The sequence below is a fragment of the Aquarana catesbeiana genome, linkage group LG06 (assembly GCF_042186555.1).
Source record: "Aquarana catesbeiana isolate 2022-GZ linkage group LG06, ASM4218655v1, whole genome shotgun sequence".
Taxonomy (NCBI): domain Eukaryota; kingdom Metazoa; phylum Chordata; class Amphibia; order Anura; family Ranidae; genus Aquarana; species Aquarana catesbeiana.
The window spans coordinates 122,275,623-122,302,825 of NC_133329.1; positions in this window are offsets into that span (position 1 = coordinate 122,275,623).

Genomic DNA, 27,203 nt, shown 5'->3' on the forward strand with positions numbered 1-27,203 from the left:
TTTTGAAACATTAGTCCTGTGCACCCTGCGGTACCGTTTTATGAAACTTAACTATTAAATGGATATCTTTATAATTAACCCTTTCTGTCTTAGTTTACAAAGCAAATATTCAAAAAAACCTCATTTCATGGGTTCTGTAAAAATCCAATCCTTTGCTTTTTTCACTCGCCAATTTATCATTTATACTAATAAATCATTAGCCTATCTCATACTTTGTTTTAATATGTCCTTTTCATTTTTTTGTTTTTTCTTTCCCATTTTTTCTTTTTCCGTTTCAGAGCCATTTATACTTTAGGCGTCTTCCACTACATGTTCTGAGTTAACTCCCTTTTAAGTAAGTAATTTGTCTGGAAAACTCTTTACTCATCATAGGTTTATCCTTTAAGCACCTTTTTGCGATTTGCATCTTGGTGCAATTTCTCCAAATGACTGACAGTGAAAACATTTGGGACTCACCTCCCCCTTTTTTCCATTTTATTAGCCTGGTCATTGTATGTCCTCTGTGGCCGTGTAGTGCCTCCCCCTCTTGGTGGTCCCTCTCTTGGCAGTGGCCCTCTTTGGGGATTCTGAAGTGGCAAGCTCCCCTTTTGGGTGGATATTAGCAAATGATGTAGATTTGTTTGTTACATGCATTTATGTATGTTTATATTCGATATATTTTGCTTATGTAAAATTTTCTATTTTTTGTACAGTCTCTCGTAGTCATTGGTTGATTCGTATATCCCCTAAAGAAGCCATAAGGCAAAACATGTCGGGATAGTATACAAATGTGAGATCCCTGTTCAACATAAACTTTCGTCACCTGACCACCATAATGAAATGTCAAATGCTACTCAACAAACTGCTCTGTTTGGTTTTTAATCTTGTCTTTATTAAACTATAACTTTTTATAGATATGGTTTCTATTATTATTTGCACCGTGATAATCCCCTCCCAATTTCTCCCCCTTTTTGAATACTCGATTATGTGGGATGAGGTGCTAAATACTAGGTGTTTACCTTAGTTGGACACAATTCTACAAATGATATTTAAAGGAATAGTAAACATGAAATTCTACTTTAACATAGATTTTGCGAATAATTCAATGTTCTCTAAACACACAGAACTATGCATTTGTTTCTTTTTAGACTGCCTCTCTTTAATTGAAATTTTGCAAGGAGTCATAAAAAAACGAGGAAAAGGGGAGGAGAATGCACTCCTCTGATTTATTTTGCTGTGTGCGTCACTGGAGTTCCAACTATCCAGCTTTGCCTATAACATACAGTAAGATAGATAGATAGATTTTTCAACAAAGCATTTATTAAATATTTGTTTACATTATTTTATGTTTATCTAATAACAAAAAAAGTGTTTTAAATATTTAATTTTCTTTTTTTTTTTTATATATGTTTTGCTGGGAACATAATTAATAAATGAATACACACAAACATACTCTCTTTAAAGAAAAATGGTACTTTACTTCACTAGCCTAAATTTTTCACCAGATTATAAAAGTTTCAAATGAAAAGTTATGTTGTTAAAGTCAAGTGAAAACTTAATGATAAAAACTGATAGGCTGGCAAAAAAAAAAAAAAGAAAATACAACATATTAAATAAAAAAAGTTTAAAACAGATTAATATTTACTGGCCTTGAGGAGTTTAATCACTAAAATACTACAAATAATTGATTTTTCTTTTTTTAATCAGCCAAATTCCCAATGAATAGTCTAAGGCTGGGTTCACACTATTGCGAATTGGATGCGGCTTTCCCCACAATTCACAACCCCTCCAATTAGCATAGCAGGAGATTGTGACCAGCTCTCTACAGAGCCGGTTCACACATCTCCACAGCGGCTCCGGTGTCTTGCCGAGAAAGTTCCCCCGGCAGATAAGGACCCCCCTGTACTGCGCAGGTGCTGTGCTTGCGCAGTACGAATAACTAGGAGCCGCCGAAAATAGCCGAAGATGAAAAACTTCAATCAGCTGTACACGGCGCCTGCGCCCTAGGTCCAGGTTCAAGCCCCACCATCCAAGTGGACCTAGAGGGAGAATAAAAAAGTGCCCAGCGCAGCGAGGCCGTGCCCGAAGCGTGGCGAGTGAAGCGAGCCCGCGAGGGGTCCTCTTACAGGCACCGTGTACAGCTGATATCTATTCTATTTGGCTTCGGCTATTTCCACCGGCTCCTACCTGCGCAAGCGCTGCGCCTGCGCAGTAGAGGGGGGTCCTTATCCGCCGAGGGGAACTTTCTCGGCAGAACACCGGTCTGAATTGCACAAGGAAACAAAAGGGGGGGTTTTCCGGCGCTCCGCAACATGTGATGTCTAAGGTAAATAGTACAATGGTAGCTATAATAGCACATTAAAATAAGGCAGGTAAATTCTAGAATGAGGAGGCAGCCATCCTCAGAGGGTGTCCATTACCTCTGTTGATAATCAATGTTGAAAAAAGGAGGGGTGTGGAGGCGCCAACTGTGGTAGCTTGTTTATGCAAAAATAAAAGTTAGTGTAACAATTACACTTACTGGTTCGCAGGGTGGAGGTGTTTCTTTGAGATTTAAAAGTGTCCTGGGATGTGCTGTGATCTTGTTTCCGGCTCGGATTTCATTCCTTCAGGCGTCTGGGTGTGGAGTCTGTACACAGGCTGAACCACTGCATCCAGTGCATGGAACGCTCCACGCTGACCACTCTGGAGTTCAGAAGAGGAAATGACGTCACTGATGCACGGCAAACGTCCAGGCTGGTGTTGGGGATAATGCAGGGATAGTACAGGCTACGCGCTCGGGGCTCACAGCTCCTTCTACTGGCCTTTTTGCTCCATAAAAATAAAAATAAATGTAAAATTAAAATAAAAAATGAGATTAAAAAGCACTGGGATACACATTATGAGGATGAGCTCATCCTCATAATGTGTATCGCAGTGCTTTTTAATCTCATTTTTTATTTTTTATTTTAATTTTACATTTATTTTTATTTTTATACTTATTTTTATTTTATTATTTTTTTATTTATTTTATTTTTTTATTTATTTTATTTATATTTTTTATTGTTTTTTTTTCCCATTTTTATTTTTAATTTTCATTTTATTATTTTTTAGTTTATATTTATTTTTATTTCATTTTTTTTTTTTCCCACATTTTTTCATCTTCTAAATAAATGTTTTAACTCTAATTCCACTTACTATTATTATCCTTATATTTATATTTATTAAACTTACCCCCAATTCATCATATTTTTAATTCTTCATACTTTACTTTCAACTTTTTTGTGCTTTTTGGAAGATTGTGGGTCTGCTGGCTGTTGTGGTTCCACAGCCACAGACCTCCAGCCCATACACCTTAACCCAGTTAACCTAATTAACCTAATTGCCTCCACTATATATTCAAGCTGCTCTCCTCCAGGGAGCAAAAAGGCTAGTAGAAGGAGCTGTGAGCCCCGAGCGCGTAGCCTGTACTATCCCTGCATTATCCCCAACACCAGCCTGGACGTTTGCCGTGCATCAGTGACGTCATTTCCTCTTCTGCACTCCAGAGTGGTCAGCGTGGAGCTTTCCATGCACTGGATGCAGTGGTTCAGCCTGTGTACAGACTCCACACCCAGAAGCCTGAAGGAATGAAATCCGAGCCGGAAACAAGATCACAGCACATCCCAGGACATTTTTAAATCTCAAAGAAACACCTCCACCCTGCGAACCAGTAAGTGTAATTGTTACACTAACTTTTATTTTTGCATAAACAAGCTACCACAGTTGGCGCCTCCACACCCCTCCTTTTTTCAACATTGAATTGCACAAGGCCCTGTGCGTCTTTTGGTCCATTTCAGGTCCGAATTCAGACCAAAATTTTGGTTCATATCGGACCTGAAATGGTGAATGGAGTCAACAAATTGGCAAAATTATTTTCACAATAGATTTTACCTGGTTAATTTTAATTTGGTGGAAATGCAATGGAAATTAGTGTATAATATGCCCACATGAGCTTTATAAGTATACAGTAATAAGTAATAATTCCCAATAAAAGCAGGTGGCATTTCCCATGACAGCTAAATAGCAATTTAAATCTTTATAACTAGAATTCATTGATAACGGAACGGTAGAAAACACATTATAGGGTTGATTTACTTAAGCAGTAGAGCATATTTACTTTCAAAGTGAATTTTCATTTATCTTGGTAAAAAGGATGAGCAAAGGAAAATTCCTATTGCAAAAAAAAACAATAATATCAAAGAAAAATTTTATAAAAACAGAATTTTCATTTACAAATGATTGGATAATTAAAGTCAAAAGGTATTTTTCACTTTTAGGTGACGTTGTGCTGATTCAATCATCCAATAAAGTGCCAGTAAAAATCTTTTTTTTGTTTTTCTTTTTAATTGTTCTTGCATATAATTGGGCATTCTTTGTGAAGTGAATTTTTACTTTGTTTCACCTCTTTCTCTAAGAAAAGTAAAAATTTACTTTGAAAGTGAAAATGCTCTACTTCTTTTGTAAATTAGGGTCACTGTGTAGCAATACCACACACAGTCTACGTGTAAGGGTTGTACAGAAGTAATGGAGGATGTGGAAAACCACACATTTTTAGTGCCCTGTCATAAAGTATCTCAATTCAAATTGATTAGTTCATGAGAGATCTGTGGCTGAAGTCCAAAAGAAACCAGGGCTTCTGGGTATGTCAATCTACTGGTTGCCCAACATTGTTAAATGGTTTCTTCTGTGACTTTTTATCCTGTGAATATTTATTTTTTGGCAGCATTTTTGTAGTGTTTAGGAGCATTTTGAAAAGTGTTTAGAAGCGGTAGCGTTTTTGTTAATGAGTGGGTGGCCACCGGCGTCCTTAACAACCAGTAAATAGCTGTGTTCTGAACAACAGGTGACTCATCAGCTGTTGCCCCCTGACAGCTGAATGTAAACTAAGCAATTGCTGGCCTACCAGGGTTGTGGGGAAGAGGCCCTTTTTCTCATGAACATGTATGGATTTTGCGGGGGACCCCATGCCATTTATTTTGTTAATTTTGGCCAAAGGTCTGGTATGAATTTAGGGTAGGATGACCCACCCCATTTATTTATTTTTTTTTGGCATGGGGTTCCCTCTAAAATAAATATCAGACCCAAAAATGCTTAGTATGGATTGGGGGGAGAGAACCCATGCTGTTTTTTTTCTCAATCTTTATTGCCAGCAATTGCTTTGTTTACATTCAGCTGTCAGTGGGGAACCACTGATGAGCCATCCGTTGTTAAGGATGGATGTTAAGGACACGGCAGCCAGCTTCCCGACCTACTCCTAAACAACCAGCTATACACATTGCAGCTATATACCGGTTGTTAAAGCGGGGTTCCACCCAAATTTTGAACAATATCTGTATGTATTCTCTTCCTTGCCTAGATGCTGACATGCCGTTTAAAAAAATTTAAATCGCCGTAATTACCTTTTATTTTTCTATTCTTCTTTGCACTTCCTGGTTCTCCTCCCATGGGAGTAGGCGTGTTTCTAGCCTCTCCCAGACTCCTGGGAGCTAGTCTCAGGCTTCCCAGGATGCCACTGAGCATGTGCGCGAACGAGCGGAGAATGCTGGGAGCACAGCATTCACCACATCCAGGAAATAAATGCTTGTGGGCTTCAAATGCCCACAATGAAGATGGAAACCGCCTGCAGTGAATAATATAAGTTATTCTTTCCGACTAAATCTGACACAGGCGGACATATTACACACAATATGTGAGCATGTAATGCTGAGAAGAAAAGTTTGTGAATGAACTCAAAAAAAAAAAAACAATAGATAGGTGGACCCCCACTTTAAGGACGCTTGTGGGCCTCTGGCTAAGAAAAGAAAATGCTGCAAACCAGTGCTTAGCTGCAGTAAACAGCGTTTAGGGGCTTCTAGGAGCTCTCAGCTTTATTTCTGCTGGCAAATCACTCCCAAAAACGCAAAAAACACTTTTTTTCTACTCCTAGAAGCTGAAGCTTGGAAAACACTTCTGCCGCGTACACACGGTCGGACTTTCCGACGGAGCTTGTTGTCGGAAATTCCGACTGTGTGTAGGCTCCATCTGACTTTTTCCATCGGAATTTCCAACACACAAAGTTTGAGAGCTGGATCTAAAATTTTCCGACAACAAAATCCGTGCGCGTAATTTCCGATCGTGTGTAGACAATTCCGACGCACAAAGTGCATGCATGCTCAGAAACAAGCAGAAGAACAGCATTAGCTATTGAAATAAATTTTTCTCGGCTCGTCGTACGTGTTGTACATCACTGCGTTCTTGACGGTCGGAATTTCTGACCAACTTTGTGTGACCGTATGTATGCAAGACAAGTTTGAGCCAACATCCGTTGGAAAAAGTCAGATGGATTTTGTTGTCGGAATGTGCGATCATGTGTACAGGTCATTCTAGCCTAAAATAGTGTGTATAGACACATAGAATAACACTATTTGCTTCTAGGGGCAGAAAAACTATGCCCAAAGCAGCAGTTAGGAGCCTACAAATAAGCTAATGTGCATGAAGCCTAATGCCGCGTACACACGAGCGGACTTTACGGCAGACTTTGCCCGGCGGACGGGATTTGGTCGGACAATTCGATCGTGTGTGGGCTCCAGCGGACTTTGTTTTCTCAAAAGTTGGACGGACTTAGATTTGAAACATGTTTTAAATTAATCCGTCGAAATCGAGTCCGGTCGAAAAGTCTGCCGTCTGTATGCTAGTTCAACGGACATAAAGCCATGCTAGGGCAGCTATTGGCTACTGGCTATGAACTTCCTTGTTTTAGTCCAGTCGTACGTCATCACGTACGAATTTGACGGACTTTGGTGGATTGTGTGTAGGCAAGTCCGTTCATTCAGAAAGTCCGTCGTAAAGTAAGTTGAAAAGTCCGCCAGGCAAAGTCTGCCGTAAAGTCCGCTTGTGTGTATGCGGCATTAGACTTGTCCCCAGAACAAGACGAAAGGGGAAATCTTACAATGTGAACATCTGTTCTGGAGACAGCTGTCTAAGACTGGAATTCCCTTCACTTTATGAGATTTCCTCTAATAGCCTGTTGTATCTCTGGGACAGTAAGTTATGGAAAGTTTTCCCAAAGGTAAACAGACAGAAAAACAGTAACGTGGCAGAGATTTTAACTCCTCTTTAAGCTACTCAAAGCAAAAAAGAAAAATTGTTTTGGCTATAGATCCACCGTATTGAAAGGATTGTGTTTAGATATGACCCATGTTACTGCAGACCTGAAATGAGAAATTAACTCCCTGAATGCCTTGAATGTTGCTTTGAAGCCTGTAGCCACTGCATAACTTCACATCTGGATGACACCCAGCACCAACCGACTTTTTCCAGACTGTCAAGCAGGGCTGTGTTTTGGCCTAGGCCGACAAGGCCTAGGCCTAGGGCGGCACTTTGCGGGGGGCGGCAAAAAAGCCACCCCCCCGCATGAGAGAAAGTCTCCCCACCCAATTCCCGGCTCCCGCGGCCGCCCCCCGCACACATGCAGCCCACGGCGGCCGCCTTGCTGTATCGGCGCTGTTGTGTATGGGCGTGCTTGGCAGAGGGTGGAGGGGCATGTGTATGGGCGTGCTTAGCAGAGCTCACGCCCCTCCACCCTCTGACAAGCACGCCCATACACAGCAGCGCCGCTCGCTACATCAAGGCTGCTGCCGTGGGCTGCATGTGTGCGGGGGCGGGCGCGGGAGCCGGGAATCAGGAAGACGGGTGGGGGGACTTTCTCTCATGCGGGGGGCGGCGTGTGACTCACGCCCCCATAAGCAGCCAATGACTGGCGGAGGTGGAGCCTTATGCTCCGCCTACCTTCCTCCACACTGCTTGACCCTTCTCCTCGGCACTGGGGCAGGGTCTGGCAGTGACGTCAGGAAGAGATAAACAGAGAGAGAGGCACAAGGGAACCCCGCAGAACAGCAGGTAAAGTTATTAAATAAATTATAAGAGTTTTATGGGAACAGTGTTGGCATTTGATGGCACAGTGGCTACAATTGATGGGGCACAGTGACAGCGTTTGATGGGGCACAATGGCTGCGTTTAAAGGCACAGTGGCTGCAAATGATGGGCACAGTGACTGCAATTGATGGGCACAGTGACAGCACTTGAGGGCACAGTGCCTGCAATTGATGGGGCACAGTGGCTGCGTTTGGTGGGCACAGTGGCTGCGTTTGATGGGGCACAATGGCCGCATTTGATGGCACAGTGGCTGCAATTGATGGGCACAGTGGCTGCAATTGATGGGCACAGTGGCTGCGTTTGGTGGGCACAGTGGCTGCGTTTGGTGGGCACAGTGGCTGCGTTTGGTGGGCACAGTGGCTGCGTTTGGTGGGCACAGTGGCTGCGTTTGGCACAATGGCTGCGTTTGGCACAGTGGCTGCAATTGATGGGCACAGTGGCTGCATTTGGTGGGCACAGTGGCTGCGTTTGGTGGGCACAGTGGTTGCGTTTGGTGGGCACAGTGGCTGCGTTTGGTGGGCACAGTGGCTGCGTTTGGTGGGCACAGTGGCTGCGTTTGGTGGGAACAGTGGCTGAAATTGATGGGCACAGTGGCTGCAATTGATGGGCACAGTGGTTGCGTTTGGTGGGCACAGTGGCTGCGGTTAGTGGGAATAGTGGCTGCGTTTGATGGAACAGTGGCTGCATTTGATGGGGCACAGTGAGGCTGCAATTGATGTCTTTTTTTCTGAATTTCTTAGTTTGTTTGCACCCCCCCCAAAAATTTTGAGCACCAGCCGCCACTGGCATGTGCAAAGTGCTCCATGCATGCTAAAATCAATGCAAACCCTTTAAACAGTCCACATTTAGTTGCAGTCTCCAGGGAGTGGGGAAGGGTACCTGTCAAAAACAGGTACCTGATCCCCTCTCCCCCCTGAAAGGTGCCAAATGAGCCTAAAGAGGAAGGGGTGTGGTTTACAGATGATAGGGTGGGTCTTAAACAGGAAGGGGTGTGGCCTCGGCAGCAAGGGGTGGGTCGTATTTAAATTAGGGGGGTGCATGAGTTTAGTCCGGCCTAGGGCAGCACAAAACCTAAATACACCACTGCTGTCAAGGACACATTTCCTTCATCATCTTACCACCAGAATGCAAGTTACTGCCTGTGGACCGAAATGTTGGGTGTGCAGTGCTTCTTGGAACATAACAATGGTGTACTTATGTGAGACTCAGAGGCCCCATTTCTGTTCTTCCCCAGCCTTACACTGCTGTGAAGCTAGAAAGGCTTCTGCGGTCCAAGACTGCACCTATACACAGCTTTTTGAGGCAATTAGCAACATACAAGATATTTAGACTGGGTGCTGTCTAGAATGTTCTGTCAGGGAGAAGAGCTGCTGTGAAATCTTTGATAATCCCCTTCTCTTGTGAGATGTAAGCTTGAAAAAGGATGACCTCTGGTGGGTGTCTTCTCCAGGACTACACGGCAAATCCTGGCATAGCCCGGAGTTTTGAGGCTGTGTTCTGTAATGACTACATGCTGGAAGTAGATTCAATTTGAGCTGTCAGGACTGCATTCTGGAGACACCCTGGGGGGGAGGTGTTTTAACATTTTCTGTCTTTTTTTGCTTATATAATAAAAAAATTAAAAAAAGGAGTGATGATCATACACCACCAAAAGAAAACTCTATGTGTGTGAAAAAATTATATAAAATGTAATTTACGTACAGTTTTGCAAGGCCAAGCAATTGCCAGTTAAAATAGCGCAGTGCTGAATAGCAAAAAATGCCTTGGTCATGAAGGGGGGTAAAACCTTCCGGAAGTCCAGTGGTTACGTAGAATTGCAGGTCTTGTCCCTCCCCCAGCCTGTGAATAAAAGGTCTGTCTCCTCCATTCATAGAGTGCTTTTCATTGCTGGAAGCTATAGTACAGCTTTTATGAATGGAAGAGGGGGTGGAAAGGGTGGGAGTAGTCAGCACTCATGTCCTGCACAGGTCCTGCACAGGTCCTGTAGCACTGGAAGATTACTACTGCAGAGGGGGGGGGGGGGGGGGCAGAGGACTTTCACTATTACAGCGGACATTAGTACAAGGGACTCTTTGAATCAAATGGAAATAACATCCCTTGTACTAATTCTTTTAAACATTTTTATCACAAACTTTAATCATGCCTACATTTCTCAACATATTCAACTAACGTAGAAAAGTATTGCAAAGGTAAAGAACTTTGTTTACATTAATTAGTTATTTGACCACTGAAAGCCTTTATTTCCCATGAACTGGTTGTCATGGATCTGCAGTAATGTTTGTATGTCAGCTTACCTCTCCATGTGTTCAGCTTAAGTGGCCAGCCACTCTCACCTGACTGCTTAAGTAATCTCTCCTCAGAGCATGGCTCCACCCCAGCCCCTATCAGGGAACTCTATATTAACCTGTGCACTGTAAGTCAGCCCTGCTGATCAATTTTTTGTGTTTGGCTTCCGTGTGTGACTTGCTGTGTGTTCTACATCTGATTCCAGTTAGTGATCTTGGCTTGTTCTTCACTATCCTTAGCTGCTTGTTGCCCCGACCTTTGGCTATCTCCTGACTACCCTTACCTGCTTGTTGCCCCGACCTTTGGCTATCTCCTAACTATACTTTGTTGTAGCAGTCTGCTGCTTCCTCTCTACCTCCCTGTAGTCTACCATGAGCGTGAGCTGGAAGGCCCTAGGGGTCGCGACCTGGAGCCAGAATGCAGCTAAATCCATCCCCACCACTAGGGGCCTCTGGTGAACACCCGCTGGCTCTTAGATTCCGCGCCCTGGGAAATCTCATGCTCTAGCTCCCAGTGTCATCCGTGTTGGTACCACAGATTACCTACTCTCCTGTATCACCTAGAGCTCCACCCACAGCAGTCAGCCGTAGGGTCCACTACTTTGCGGTGCGCTCCAAACCCCATTGGGGTTCATCTGTCACCTGGACTCAGGTGACCTGACACTGGTATTTTATTTTATGAATTATTATGGATTTATCAATTCATTGGAACACAGTAGTAATCACCAAGCCTTCATAGTTGTTTGATAACTTAAGCTGACCATACAACGAACCAATTTTGCCCAGTTTCTACTGATTTTTCCAAAATTCAAACAATGGGTAGCCCTGTTGGTACCACTTCAAACGGCATCCTTTAGCAGTAAAATTGAAGGACCTGGGTGGAAAATTGTTGGTTTATCAGTGCGGAATCCTTTTACAGAATTAAACAACTACAGCAAGAGATTCTTTCATTAACTTTGTTTAACATAGATGGAGAAATCTGGAGAAGAGGCCAACTTTTAAACCCATCTCCTCACACCTCATTTACTTGGCACTCTCTAGTGCAGTGCTGGTAAACCTTGGCACCCCAGATATTTTGGAACTACATTTCCCATAATGCTCAACTACACTGCAGAGTGCATGAGCATCATTGGAAATGTAGTTCCAAAACATCTGGGGTGCCAAGGTTTGTTATCACTGCCCTAGTGTTTATATGGCTAGTGCCAATAGTACCTTAGTCAAACTAATGGCTGGTGCCAAAAAATACCTTAGTTGAAAAGTCAGAATCAGTCTGACATTATTGTGATAAGGGTAGGAAGAAATCTTACTGCACAGCTCCCAGCAAGATGTTGAACCCTGTCCCACCCCAGTCAAAAAATAGATTAGAAATATGATTAAGCAATTTTTTTTTAAATGTAACTGCTACACTGATGCCAAATTGTGATTGATTAGATTTTACCATCAGATTTGGGGTGCAGATTGTTAAAGCGGGGGTCCACCTATCTATCGTTTTTTGTTCATTCACAAACTTTTCTTCTCATGATTATCTACTCACATGTTCTGTGTAATAAGTCCGCCTGTGTCCGATTTCGTTGTAAAGAATAACTTATAAAATTCACTGAAGGCGGTTTCCATCTTCATTGTGGGCATTTGAAGCCCACAAGCATGTATTTCCTGGATGCGGTGAATGCTGTGCTCTCAGCATTCACCGAGATGTTGTGATGACGCTGTTGCACAATGCATGCTGGGAAGCCTGAGACTAGCTCCCAGGGGACTGTGGGAGGTCTGGGAGAGGCTAGAAACATGCCTACTCCCATGGGAGGAAAACCAGGGAGTGCTAAAAAGATTAGAAAAAAAAGGTAATTACGGCGATTTAAATTTTTTTACACAGCATGTCAGCATCTAGGCAAGGAAGAGAATGCATAGAGATAATGTTCAAAATTTGGGTGGAACCCCGCTTTAAGAAGATTCAAGTGAATGAAATAGTTAACAAGCTGCATTCTTCTATTGCAAAATCAACAAGCCTGTACAAATCAGAACGGAGGAAAGGTCAGTTTATCTAATTGCCTAGATAAATCTCTCTTCGTCAGCGTCACACAGAGGGAAGGGGTCTCCCTCCATATGGAGACACTGTCACACTGATGGAGACGATTTCATAAACGCTAATTTGAGACCCATATTTGTGAAATGACACTTAGCAAAGCCTGGCACGAATCGGGAAGAGACGTCCAATTAAATTAACCTCCAACTGATCAACACAACTAAACAAATTATGCCGAAGCCTGAACAAGATTAAGGAGGTTGGAGCGGGCCGGGATCATTTGGCGGGAAGGTTAATTCCTTATAACAAGTTTTAACCCAATCTCTTGCAAGCTTCTGTTCTAAGGCCAAATTCTAGCCAGAGTTTCTTCTGCTTCCCAGCGGAGGAGGGACTGTCTGCATTAGGGAAAACAGCAAAGCCTACAAATGCAAGCACAAAAGTATATAATTACACACATCCAGGAAAATAATTTTTATGTAGAGGAGAGAAAGAGGAGACGTCAGCTAGTGATCTGAGGAGCAGCCAGATGGGATGTGATATCCAATCAAACTCCAGTGGTTCAGCGTCGTGTAACGCACCTCGCATTGCAATATCCAGGTGCACCCTGAGAATGTTTAACATTCATTATGGCAAACTTTTCAGATGCATTTACTGAAGCACAGAGGAATGTGTATAGCAATCATTTGTTCCAGTAAATTAACATTTGCTTCACTGTCGCTTCCATTATCCAGAAAGAAAAAAATTTCTAAAGCAATGTTGAAAAAACGATTGCGCTACAGCATGCAATGGGGCAACAGTTCCCAGCGTGCCCTAGTGTCTGAGAGCCACATCTTGTGGACCTGCTTTACAAAAAACTCTAGGCAGCAAGTAAAACAATCAGCAGACTGATTAATTTGTACTAATGTACTCAATTTACCACTGACCTGAGATTTATTTAACCTATTGTAGATGGATTTTGCAGGTTTTTCCCACGACCTAAAATTTATTTAACCTCTTGTAGATGGATTTTGCAGGTTTTTCCCAGTACTTCTGTGGAAATTCAACCTCCTGCCATAATTCTGTGCTATGCAACTTCCAAAAGGTGGTACTCATAACTAGGTGACCTATTATATTGCTTTTGGTGCCTGGTTTGGTGGAGACATGTAGGCTAAGGCCACTCCTTATCATTTATTCACCTGGGCTGGTTGGAAGTAGCGGTGATCCTTTCCTCATTACACTAGGTAACACACAGGTCATGGACAAAATTAGGTTGTGTATGTATGTATGTAAGCAGGTCCCTTATTGGCCACCAGCAACAGCCAGGATACTCCAGAGCACCTCCCTTCACTAACATGCGACATGAATAGGATGGGGTTACCAAACACCTGTTTATGAAGAAACGCTGCAATTTTGGCTACTCATACACTCCTGGCCAAAGGCCCTACTCCCAGAGGATATCTCTAGTAACCAGTTCCAATAAATGATTGTCTGCATGGTCAGGCTTTTATGATGCTATAAATGGTTAGCATGGTACAGAGTATCTTCATAACATTTTGGGGACATACAGACTCTCTCTATAAATATTTGGCAAATCATGTATCACAAAAGGGGGGGCACAGATTCTCAAGCAGCAAGGCATAGTGCAACTACCCCTATACTCTATATAGGACAGCCGTTTTCAACCAGGGTTTCTTGGAACCCCAGGGTTCCTCCAAAGGTTGCCAGGGGTCCCTTGAGCTGGGGTTGATTGACCTCCTATCTTAAGATGTCTGCATAGTTCTGGGGTCAGCACCACTTGGTAGAGCCAGTTGCATGAAGCTAACAATCTTTTAAGCCATCCGTAGGGATTGCATTTTGACAACCACTGTAAGGGCTGCCTTAGTCCGCATGACCACAAATGTAAAGGGCATTTTTTTTTCAATGACCACCAATGAATTGGTTTTAGTAAGGGTTCCTCAAGACCTGAAAAAGATTTCAAGGGTTCCTCTGGGGTAAAAAGGTTGAGAAAGACTGATATAGGATGTAGCAAAGCCCCACCTGTGCAAAGACCACAGCTATAAAAGGGGTCAACACGTACATCCAAATAGTGAAAGGTCCGCACTCAGGTGTTTAATGCAAATAAAAAGTTCTTTATTACATACTCATAGGAATACAAAGGGATCATATACGCAAGATGCTGACACATTTCCACCCTTGCGGGCCTTAGTTGTAGCGTCGGCATAGGATCCCTTTATATTCCTATGGGTATGTAATAAAGAACTTTTTTTATTTGCATTGAGCACCTGGGTTTTGATCTTTCACCATTTGGATATAGATTTCAAGATTTCCTGTGACTCACATTTGGCTAGTTACAGGTCATTACTTTCTATTTTATTTTTTATAGGTACTTATATAGCACTGTCAATTTATACAGTGTTTTACAGACTGTATACGTATATTGTACATTCACTTCAGTCCCTGCCCTCAAGACGCTTACAATCTAAGGTCCCTAACTCACATTCATGCATACACACATTAGGGCCAATTTACCTACCAGCATGAGTGTGGGAGGAAATCAGAGACACTGAGGCTTGATGTCGAAAAAAAACAAGGACAACTCACTGCTCTAGTGGAGTGCACAACAACTTGTTAAATCAACTAAAAAACTGTGGATCTGGAAGCTCTAGAACCTCTTCTAGGACCTTCTGGAAAAACAAACAGGGAATCCGTCTGCCTAAAAATAGAAGCGACTGAGAAGTAAACCCCAACGGCTTTCACCACATCAAGACAATGGAGAGTGCTCTCCTTGGGGTGAACCAGTGCCAGACACAGAGAAGGTACCACTGCTTAGTGCCGGTTCACACTAGACGCGGCACGACTTGCAGGTCGCCTCACCGACGAGACCTGCACACGACTGCCGGGGGGACTTGCAAGACGACTTCTGTATAGAAGTCTATGCAAGTCGCCCCCAAAGTAGTACAGGAACCTTTTTCTAAGTCGGAGCGACTTGCGTCACTCCTATTAGAACGGTTCCGTAGCACAGAACGGGAGGCGACTTGTCAGGCGACTAGGTCGCCTGACAAGTCGCCCCTGTGTGAACCGGCCCTTAAGGTGAAAGGCAGAGACTATTTTGGTTAAAAAGGAGAGCCTCTGATGGAACAGGTGTGAATAAAGCTTCATGCAGAGGCAGATTTATCCGCAGATTTTGATCCCTTGGTTTGCAAAGAACATTTAGAACTCCCTGGTCCCATGGGGAGTGGAAACAGACTTGTGGATCCAAGGGCTGGAATTTCAGTTGGAGGAACAAAAGGAACATACAGAACAGGAAGATGTCTACCTGTGTCAATGATCTTTAGCTTTGTGTAGCTGGTGTTAGGGAACACTCTTGCCCCCCCATCGCTAATTATTTCATCCAGAAAGCTGAAAAGATGCTCTTCTACAAAAGGTAACAATAACAAAGCCTTCTTACACTGTTTTTCTGCTAATTAACACTTAAAGCAGAAGTAAACCGCTGCAAAAAAAAAAAAAAGCTTTCCCTTGTAAGACAAATGCATAATGTGCTAGTATGCATCGCATACTAACACATTATGCGAGACTTACCTTAAAATGAAGCCCTCCAGCAGCGCGCTGTCACCACTGACATAGCTTCCACCTTCACCCGGTCTTCCTTCAGGGTTTGCGGCCTCCGGCTACATGAGTGGCCAGGGCCACAATGACGTCACTACCAAGCATACGCTCAGGAGCCCTTGTATACGGCACGAGCTCTGAAGTTCCAGCCTGGTATGCCGGACCTTCAAAGTGCATGCGCCGGTGATGTCACCGGCTGCATGCAGTGTGAATATGTCCTAAACAGTGCAAGTTTAGGAGATATTCACTGTACCTAAAGGTAAGCTTTATTATAGGCATTCCTGTAGCTACAAGTAAAAAAACTAAGTTTACTACTAGAAACCAGACTAATAAGAGAGAGCCTAGGCTACCTCAATAGAGTTGGGATTTTTGAAGGGGACCATCATATCTGTATATTAAGGTAAGCACTAAATTATTAGAATTGAATTAAAAAGTCATTTAATTGAATCGGTAATCAGTACAAAAATATCTATTACATATAAAATCACAGAATTCATGAAATCACTGTTGGTGATTGATACAGGGATATACTTTTACACAGGATGCTTGAATATGCAGAGAGCCGACATGTTTCACAGTATCCAGCTTCTTCGAGGGCGTCGCATGCATCTGTGGATTTATCTAGATTACATAGAATAACATTAGAACCAGAGTTTTTTAAACCCATCACCAATATTCATTTCGCTTAAAATATTACATATTTTAAGCGAAATGAATATTGGTGATGGGTTTAAAAAACTCTGGTTCTAATGTTATTCTATGTAATCTAGATAAATCCACAGATGCATGCGACGCCCTCGAAGAAGCTGGATACTGTGAAACATGTCGGCTCCCTGCATATTCAAGCATCCTGTGTAAAGGTATATCCCTGTATCAATCAATCACCAACAGTGATTTCATGAATTCTGTGATTTTATATGTAATAGATATTTTTGTACTGATTACTGATTCAATTAAATGACTTTTTAATTCAATTCTAATAATTTAGTGCTTACCTTATTATACAGATATGATGGTCCCCTTCAAAAATCCCATCTCTATTGAGGTAGCCAAGTCTCTCTCTTATTAGTCTGGTTTCTATATAATACTAGGGATTGGGGACAATCACCTGTATCTGGAAATAACCCAACAATACTTATTTTTCTTTATAAGTTTACCACTACTTTAAGGCAGATTGCTTGTGGATCTGGACAGAAGAAGTTACCCAAGACATAACCTCAATATCATCCAGCCTTACATCGCACAAGTTCAAAGCGATTTAGACTAGTCAGCAAAAGACTGGTCAAATGTACATTGAGACACACCCCAGGCAGTGCTCATTAAGGAGTAGAGTGTCGTATTAGATGTACTAGCAGATTTAAATACACTAACAAATTGAAGCCAAACTCCAGCTCACACTTTATAAGCAGTAACAGTTTTAGTTTTGGGATAAAGGTTTTACATAAATAAATAAAAGATGATCATTGTAAACACCCTTTTCAGTTGTAAATGATTTGTTTCATCCCTGTAACTGATACATCTGCAAGACAGCTTGTTCTGTTGACAAACAACTGGCTTACTTACCAGATCACCAGGTGAAAATAAAGGAAAGAAATCCTAAAAAAGAAAACTAGTGCAGTCATCATATCTAAGAATTGGTAAGCTGCGATATAATAAATGTTTGCTTTTGGGTTTAACACCGTTTTAATGGAACATAGATTGTATTGGCACTGCCAACTGCAAGTTCATCAAAGAGACAATACCAGTGAACTTAAAGTGTTACTAAATCCAGTAAACCCCCCCCAACACACACACACACACACACACACACACACAGTGCCCACGGCTTTTAAATCTTCTTTTTACATTAAAATATTGTCACTAAATACCTTTTTGGATGATCTGTATACCACAGTTACATGATAAACTGCACAGTTTCTTCAGTGCTGAGAGTTCAGGAAGGAGGAGATTTTCACTGCAGCCTGTATACACGCCCACATGTGTGATGTCAATATCATGTGACCTTTCTATCTCTGAGAACAAGAAACTGTTCTCTCCAGCATAAAAGACACAACTGAGCATGTGCAGGTTGGCTACTCTGCCTGTGTTAGCTGCCCTTCCCCAGACAGACAGTGCAAGAGGGGGGGGTCTCTGCATACAGGATAAAACAGCCTTTTTACACAATGCAGAGGATTAACCCCTTAAGTTCCACAGTGAGTATAACAAGCATTCAATGCTGCATATGCAGACTGATTTTGCTGTTGTGGGTTTAGTAACACTTTAATGAACAGGGAAAACCTGCTCTAACCGGTGAGACATAAAGTACTATTAGTGTACGCAACTCCACATACTGCCTAACAGTACTTCAAAAATGTACCTATGGATCTGTAAACCTTGCATTTTACGGCAAGGTCCATTTTAAGCCTGCTAGTGGTTGAACACAGAGAGCTCACTTTTTGGACCTGATCAATGAATGTTCACTATCCAGAAAAAAGTGTATACCAGATGCCCAGCTTCCTATGCAGAAACCTTAGGTTCAGTCTCCAATGTCTGTTGCATAAGTGCACTGCGAGGGTCAATTGCCTTGTAATACAGATTCTGGCCCAGAATGGGGACCAGAAGCTCCATTACAAGGCAATCAAGTTGGAATAGTTTTGTCTTCAGGTAAGAAATCATTCTCCAGGAGATCCTTATGCCGCGTACACACGGTCGGACTTTTCGTCTACAAAAGTCCAACGGACGCTGACGGACTAAAGCTGGCTGGTAATCCGATCGTGTGTGGGCTTCTCCGGACTTTCAACTGACTTTTTCAGCCTCAAATCCGACGGACTTTAGATTTGAAACATGCTTCAAATCTTTCCGACGGACTCGAGTCCGGTCGAAAAAATCCGCTCGTCTGTATGCTAGTCTGACGGACAAAAACCCACGCTAGGGCAGCTATTGGCTACTGGCTATCAACTTCCTTATTTTAGTCCGGTGTACGTCATCACGTAAGAATTCGACGGACTTTTGTGTGAAGGCAAGTCTGTTCGTTAGAAAGTCCGCCGCAAGTCCGTCGAAAGTCCGTCGAAAGTCTGTCGGACAGGCTGTCGGACTTTTGTAGCTGAAAAGTCCGACCGTGTGTACGCCCCATTAGACTTCAAAACACACTGGCTACTGTTGTTCTTCCTCTTGTTATTCTGCTGTCAACAATAAAGAATTATGAACTGTTTGGTGCTCTGTCTTTTGAATTTACCTGGAATTCTCAGGTGGCTCCTACTTTATGGGATTCATTCCCAGCGTTTTGTGCTTGAGCATCTGTAGTCAAGTCATTACATTTATATTTGTCCCCTGCATGATCCAGACCTTTGTTAAGGGTGCAGAACAAATTTGGTCATACACATTTATGTTGTTTGTGAAAAATCAAGCAGCCCAAACCTTTGCATGTCTGGTTGGATAAAAGCAGACAGAGAAGGCGGGATCAGGGCTTTTTTTCAGCAGGAAGTAGGGGGAACTCAGTTCCACCACCTCTGGCTCAGGTCTTCTGCTCCCTGCTCACCACTATCACTTGGTAACACTGAAGTCCAACTTCTGTGTTTACAAGTGATAGCTTATCTCCCAGTAGCTCCCACAGGTCAGATCTCCTGCGCAGATCCCACTGAGTGCCAGACAGGCACAAGGGAGATACAGAACAGGTGCCCAGGGTTCAGTGCAGTCATGGGCAGGAGAGGGTGTGTGGTAGGCTGCACCCTCTGTGGTCTCCATTTTTTCCCTGGTGACCAATTGTTGATTCTCCTACTGCATGATCTCCCTTGCAAGTGACTGTAGTTTAGAACAGTATGCTGGGAGGTACTACAGCCCGATAGGTGTTTCAGCTTAATATTGCAACAAAGGTAAGAAATATGACAGATGGTGAAGCTTTTAAGGTGGGGGGAGAAGATGAGGGCAGTGGAGGGAGGGGTTGTATGCAGAGGGAAGAGCTACTATTTGATGCCATTTGGCAGGTATGTGTGTGTGGCGGGCATGGTTTAGTTCCTGCACCTATTCTCTGAGAAAAAAAGCCCTGGGAGGGATAATCATCAATCAAGAATAATTATTTACAGTTATTGTATCCTAGAGATTTGTTCCAAAAAGGGAACTGGACCATGTATTGAAAAAACTATCATATGTAATGCGATAAATCATTTTTACTTTGCTATTTGAACAGATGCCCATTTGCATCTACACTTTGCTTTTGTACATATGTCCATTGCTTGTACTGTATGTTATGGTCATGGCTATAAAAAATAACTTTACAAAAATTGTATATTTATACAAATATTGTATATTAAGATTATTAGTATTTTTTTAAGTCATCAGGTAAAGTTCTAGACTCCTGATAAAATGGCATAAAAAAACAGAGATAAAAATTTAAAAATGTATATATGAATATGAGTACTGTATATATGATAAAACTATTTTTTATATATATATATATATATATATATATATATATATATATATATATATATATATATATATATATATTAAAGCAAAAATAAAAGTATGGAAATTTAGTAATTAAATGTGTGTGAGCTTGTTCTTGTCTTGGTTTGTATTTAACCCTCCAGACATTGTTGGACTACAAGTCCTATCACCCCTGGGATGGTAGGTCATGTAACTCAGCAATGGCCGGGGGCAAAATGTTTGGCTTCTTCTTCAGCAACATATGAAGAGTGAATATAAAAGACATTGATCCACGTGGTGTGCCACTGGCAGTCCTTTGTACTGGAGACTGTACACATCCAGACACAGCCAGACAGGGGCTTCCTGGAACTTGTCCCCAGTCATTTTCCAGTATACTAACCAATGCATGTTATGTTTTATTCAATACACTGCATATATTTGTGATGGAGGCTGAATTGAACAGTAAGTTCAGCAGGATTCTGCCTGTGGGAGGGTAGGATGAGAACCATCTACCCAGTCAGAAGAAAGAATAAAAAAGCCTTATTTCAGAAATAATGAGAAGTTTGTATATTTCGGCTACTAACTAAAACAGCTTATTAAATCCATGATGGTGTGATTTCTTGTACGTTACACATAACCTATGCTCTTCTTTATTTTTTAGATGAATATATGTTTCTATTCATATTTTTTAAAGAATCAGTCCACCAATAACCACCTGAGAATTTTTTTTATATCTCTAAGGGACTCCTTTGGAGAGTCACGACCACGACAGGTTCTCCTGCCGACAGAACCATCACTTTTGGTTGGACTGCAAGCCGCAGTCCCAACCCTGCGCTGCTCTCCTGCTTCTGGATAGGCCCTCGGACAGCCTAGCAGCCAGATGTGCCTGGGATAGGCCCAATTTCCGGCCTAGCAGCCCGGGCAATACGACACACGTCCATCCAGACAGCTGTCCAGGTGGCACATAACACAGATCACCTGATTCCACCTGAAAATATAAGCTCTCCAGGCCAAGGGATTCAAGAAAACCCCTGACATTGGCTGAGATACCCCATATACCCATAACCTGACCTTGCTTTGCCCTTCTCGTATACCTAGTACCACCGACTACCCAGCCACCTAGTGGTAGAAGAGAAAATTGCAACAAGGCCAAAGAAATCAATAGATCTCTAGCAATCAACCAGGATAACTACTCCTGGCAAGTAGATTTGTGAGGAGCAACCCTGCCTAAACTCCGGGGATCTACACCCATAATTACTACATATACAGGTAATGGTACATTAGCATTGTGGTCAGTGAGAATGATGCTTCTTTTATTGCCTTGGTAGTCAGTGGGAAGAATAAACTTGCCCATTTCTTAAGAAATTGCTCAAGGAACCCCTAGAAACTTTTGGAGTAACCCCAGGGTTCAATGGAACCCTTGTTAAAAAAGGCTACCCTACTGTATCTAACCAGCACACAACTTAAATGTGATTTACCACACCACAACACACAAGAAACACAGCAATAGTTCACTCCCTCTGCCCCAACAGCGACACAAAACCAACGTATTTATTTCAAAGTGCCAACATGAGTTATACCTACCAGCGGCTCTGTACAGAGGATAGGACTGATCATCCCTTTGAATGAGCCCTAAAGGACCAAAAATGTACAATTCTGCCAAGAAAAAAAACCCTTTTATGCTTTTTCAAAGGAGTGCGTTGTGCTCAGAATACAGGGATCAGGAATGCATTGTGCTCAGAATACAGGGATCAGGAATGCATTGTGCTCAGAATACATGGATCAGGAATGCGTTGTGCTCAGAATACAGGGATCAGGAATGCATTGTGCTCAGAATACAGGGATCAGGAATGCATTGTGCTCAGAATACAGGGATCAAGGGAGGTGATGCGAAGGCCAGTAGAGGACACTATTATGGGGGTGGCCCTCACACACAGTAGTGTCCCCCCCCTTCTTTCTGCATAGCACTGTCCTACCTGTGTATGTACAGCCACAGTCCTCCACATAGTCATGCTTCAGCGCCTGAGCCCCTGCACAGGCAGCCACTATCCTATTGGCTCTCAAAGTCCAGGAAGGGAGGAGTCACTCTTCTCTTCCTCAGTATCCAGAGGCATTGCGGCCCTGCTTACAGCAGCAGACACTTCATGTCCTTCCCACTGGGCTGCCCTCAGTTCATCCATGGAGGGTTTTACTCACATCTGCCGCCCAGCTGACCGATCACACTGATGTGAGCAAGGGAGCCAGCTGCCTGACTGGGGGATTGCCCCTCTATCCTGGCGGCATGCTGCGTGCCCACAGGGGGGCCAGGTGTGGCACGTGTGCCGTAGGTTCACCATCACTGGTCTAGGGGATGTCTTCCTAGGATTGTTATTGCTGAAGAACGTGGATGGGGTGTAGGGTGATATGGGATACTCCAGATTCACTGAATATTTGTAGGAGGACACTCCACCTTGTTAAGCGTCCCTGAATAGTTCTTACGTAGGAGCAAGTATAGATGGCAGGACTAAGTCCTTTTTAAACGTTATCCCACTCAGAGCTGCCACTGACTTGTCCACCCAAAGGAAACAACCCACAGTCACTAGGACCCTGAGCTCAGGTCAATACTTACTAAGTCCGGTGATCTTAAAGTGGTTGTAAACTCTTACAGATCACTTTTTGCTACAGGTAAGCCTATAATTAGGCTTACCTGTAGCTACCCAGGATATCTCCTAAACCAGCCCCTATATTTGCATGTGCCGACGTCATCGGCACATGCGCACTGAAGCAACAGCATGTACGTGCCGTTGCTTCAGTGAGACTGTGCCTTTACCACGGGGGTGACATCATTGCGGCTCCGGCCAATCACAGCGTCGGAGCCGCGATACCTGGAAGTAACCCCCGGGAGTGATGTTGGCCGCCGAATCGGTGTACAGGCACCGCAGCGAGGGCTTCGATCTCAGGTGAGTATTACATGAGTATTACATAATGAGCTAGTATGCTATGCATACTAGCTCATTACGCCTTTGTCTTGCAGGTGTTAGTTTGAAAAAAAAGTGGGCTTACAACCACTTAAGTCCGGTATCCACTGGACAGCGAGGGAGAGGTTAATGCCCACAATGCCACAGGACAACCAGACCCTTTCCAACTTCAACTGGGCACCCGTCAGTGAGCTCTCCAGGTCAGGTCCTTAGGTGAGGGCTCCCTTGATTAGCTCCTAAAAAGGGATCTTAGAAGCGCCCCCCCCCCAGTTATGCCACAGCTGAGACCTCGATGAACATGCTGTAAACTCCAGCAATCTGCCCAGAGGGGCAGAGCATCTCAGGATGGGGGCTCCACCTGCAGAATTAGACCCAGAACTAAAACAGGGCTGCTCCAGGCCTCAGGCTTTGTATGTGCTCTTCAGTCACATATGGGCACACCTCCCTAGGGATTGGCTGAAGTCCCATAAATATTCAGACTGCTCATTTGATTTTCCAGCCCGCTGTGATTCTACAATTCTCTAGAATACAGGGGAAACAATCAATCCTGCAGATTGTGAAACACATAACAGCCCAAGGCAATCAGTAATCTCTCCACTGATTACAGAGGGGCCAAAAAAGAACTAAATTTACCTAACATCCTAGCCACCTAACTAGGAGGGTGCTACACTACATTGTGGTGCATATTTAAAATGTATGGACTGCCTTAGGCTACATTCACACTGTGGACAGTTAACTGTTCAGATGAGCAGTTACATGTGAACAGCAGTGGCACCAGCCATTGATATGTGCAGAGTACACATCTGACAGCTGCCACTGATACTTGCTGCTGGTCGCACATGCTGCTGGAAGCGTTTCCAACCACCAGCAATAATTTATTGATTCTTGCTGCCAGACACCCCTGGCTTCTTCTATCTGTGTGAATAAAGCCTTAATGCAAGAAACGTTTTGTTCTATTTGTGTGAAATATTTCCAGCTTTAGGACCCCTCCAGACCAAGTAAGTGGTAAAATGCACCTTTTACTCATGTTACAGCAATATAGAGTAACGAGTGGGAATCTGTGCAGTGGCACTCATTTAAAATAGCACCTCAATGCACAAGCACTGCAGGTGCCATGAGAACTGTACCACAATGCACATGCCTCTGCATTAAGGCTGGATTCACACCCATGCATTTTTAGTGCTTTTTGCATTTTGCAGATTTGCACTACAGAACGTGTTCCATAGGAAACCATGTTAAGTGGACTGTAGTGCAAATCTGCAAAATGCAAAAAGCACTAAAACTGCATAGGTGTGAATCCAGCCTTAAAAGGTGTAGAACTTTTTTTTTTTTTTTTTTTATCATTGTCATGTATTAGCCTATTTTAAATGAATGGAATGCCTTTATTCAAGGCACGTTAAAGCGGAATTACACTGCATCTGAGCATACAAACCAAAAAGGCTATTTACCCAATTTTTATTATTCAAACTCACCTATCTATCCATGTCTCTATGCTTAAAGGGGTTGTAAAGATGTTTTTTTTTTTTTTTTAAAATAACAAACATGTTATACTTACCTTCACTGTGCAGCTCGTTCTGCACAGAGTGGCCCCGAACCTGGTCTTCTGGGGTCCCTCGGCGGCTGTTTCAGCTCCTCCCCGCAAGCATTTACCACCTTCATGCGAGCTCCCTCGCACGGTGGTGAGTGCTTGCGGGCGCGCTCCCGTGATACAGCCGGCGGCTATAGCCGCTCGCTGTATCACTCGGCCCCGCCCCCCGGCGCGCCGCGTCATCGGATGTGATTGACAGCAGCGCGAGCCAATGGCTGCGCTGCTTTCAATCCATCCACTGCAGCCAATCAGCGACCAGGCTGAGCTGCAATGAAGCTGACGAGGACGAGGAGCGAAGATTCGAGGCGTCAGGTAAGTAAAACGGGGGGGCTGGGGGCGGCGGTACTGTCAAAAGTTTTTTCACCTTAATGCATAGAATGCATTAAGGTGAAAAAATTTTTACCTTTACAACCCCTTTAAGTTTGAAAACTCACTTTGAAAATCACCTCCTAGCATCACTGGCTGTATTCATCTTAAAGTAATAGTAAAGTCTCGTTTTTTGTTTTGTTTTTTAATTACAAACGTGTTATACTTGCCTGCCCTGTATAATGGTTTTGCACAGAGCAGCCCCAATTATCCTCTTCTAAGGACCCTCCTCAGCTTTCCTGGCCCATCCCTCCTGTTGAGTGCGCCCACAACAAGCAGCTTGCTATGGGGGCACCTGAGCCGAGCCACAGCTCCGTGTGTCCATTCAGACACGGAACTGAGGCCCAGCCCCGTCGCTTTCTCTCCTCATTGGCTGACTGACTTTGATTGACAGCAGTGGGAGTCAATGGCGCTGCGCTGCTGTCTCAGCCAATGAGGAGGGGAGTCCCAGGCAGCCAAGACACACCTGCAACATGGCTGGATCTAGAGGGACCTCAGGTAAGTATTAGGGGGGCTGAGGAGGGCTGCTGTAGTATTCACTTCCTGGAATCCATCTGTCCTTGGCTCAGGCATGCAGGCAGGAGGGTGTGCTTAGCAGAGAAAACCCCTCCTCCCCTCCTGAAGACTCCTAGGATGTATGACATCATTTGCCTAAGCCTGGAAACCAGGAAGTAAGCGTACAGGGAAAGGGTATAGCCAGGCAGGATCAGCCAGGTATTCAGGTATATCAGGTGTTACAGGGGGCCAAATTACACAGCACAAGCACCATGCTGTATAACATTGCTTTAAGGAAACAGGATCTGTTTGGTTTTTTTTGAGTTAACAAATGCTTTAATATGATATACTTTCCCATCTATTTACTAATGCTAGCAGCACAAAGATTAAAAATAGTCAATGTTGATTGAAAAAGTGAAATTCTGCTTTAACATGTGAAATGCACAACAGTCTGAATCACCTCCTTAAAGTGGCATTAAAGGTTCAGCTTCTTTAAAAAAAAAAAACATCCATGTTATACTTACCTGCTCTGTGCAGTGGTTCTGCACAGAGCAGCCAGGGCTGGGTCAACCATAAGGCAAATGCACCTTCTCCTAAGTAGACAAATGTCCTTGCACCGGCCCTGACAGCAGCCCCCAACCCTCCTCTTCTTGGGTCTCCCGACGGCACTCCTGGCTCCTCCCTCTTAACCAGTGCCCCCAACAGCAAGCTACTTGCTATGGGGGCACTGGTGCTTGCTCACACCTGAGCCCTGCTCTATGTATCTATAAGACACATAGAGCCACGGCTCGGCCCTACCCCAGTTCTCTCCTCATTGGCTCAATGGATGTGATTGACAGCAGTGGGAGCCAATGGCTTCTGCTACTGTCTCAGCCAATGAGTTGAGAGAGTCCTGGGACAGCCGAGTCTCTCATGCACATTGCTGGATCAAGAAGGGGCTCAGGTGAGTATTAGGAGGGGGTGGGGGGGAGCAGCACACAGAAGTTTTTTTTTTTACCTTCATGCATAGAATGTATGATAGTAAAAAACCTTCAGCCTTTACAACCACTTTAAGATGGGCTAGGGTAACCTCCACCTAATTTCTTTTTTTGGTTGTTGGTTGTTGGTATTCCTAGATATTCGAGTAAAATTAAACCAAATATGCAGAGGCTAGTGCGATAATTATCTTCCACATGGAATTGTAAGTGTGTGCACCTAAAAACGGAAAATTGTATACTCACCTTTCCGTAATTTTCCTTTCCTGTCGTATCTTCATGGCAGCATACACTTTGGGTTGTGACTCCGCCCCTCACAACCTGATAGGACCACATAGCTATAAGTTGTAAAGATGGCCCCCGCCCCAGTATTCTCCGTATATATCACCTCAGACGGGTGGGAGATTGTATGCTGCCATGAAGATACGACAGGAAAGGAAAATTACGGAAAGGTGAGTATACAATTTTCCGTTTTCCTGTCGCATCATGGCAGCATACACTTTGGGGAGTAACTCGCAAAGACTAGGTGGGAATTCAAACTAAGCTTATTAACAAAGAACAGAAGAATTGGCCTGGATAACGGATCTTCTGAAATCCACCGTGGATAAGCAGGCG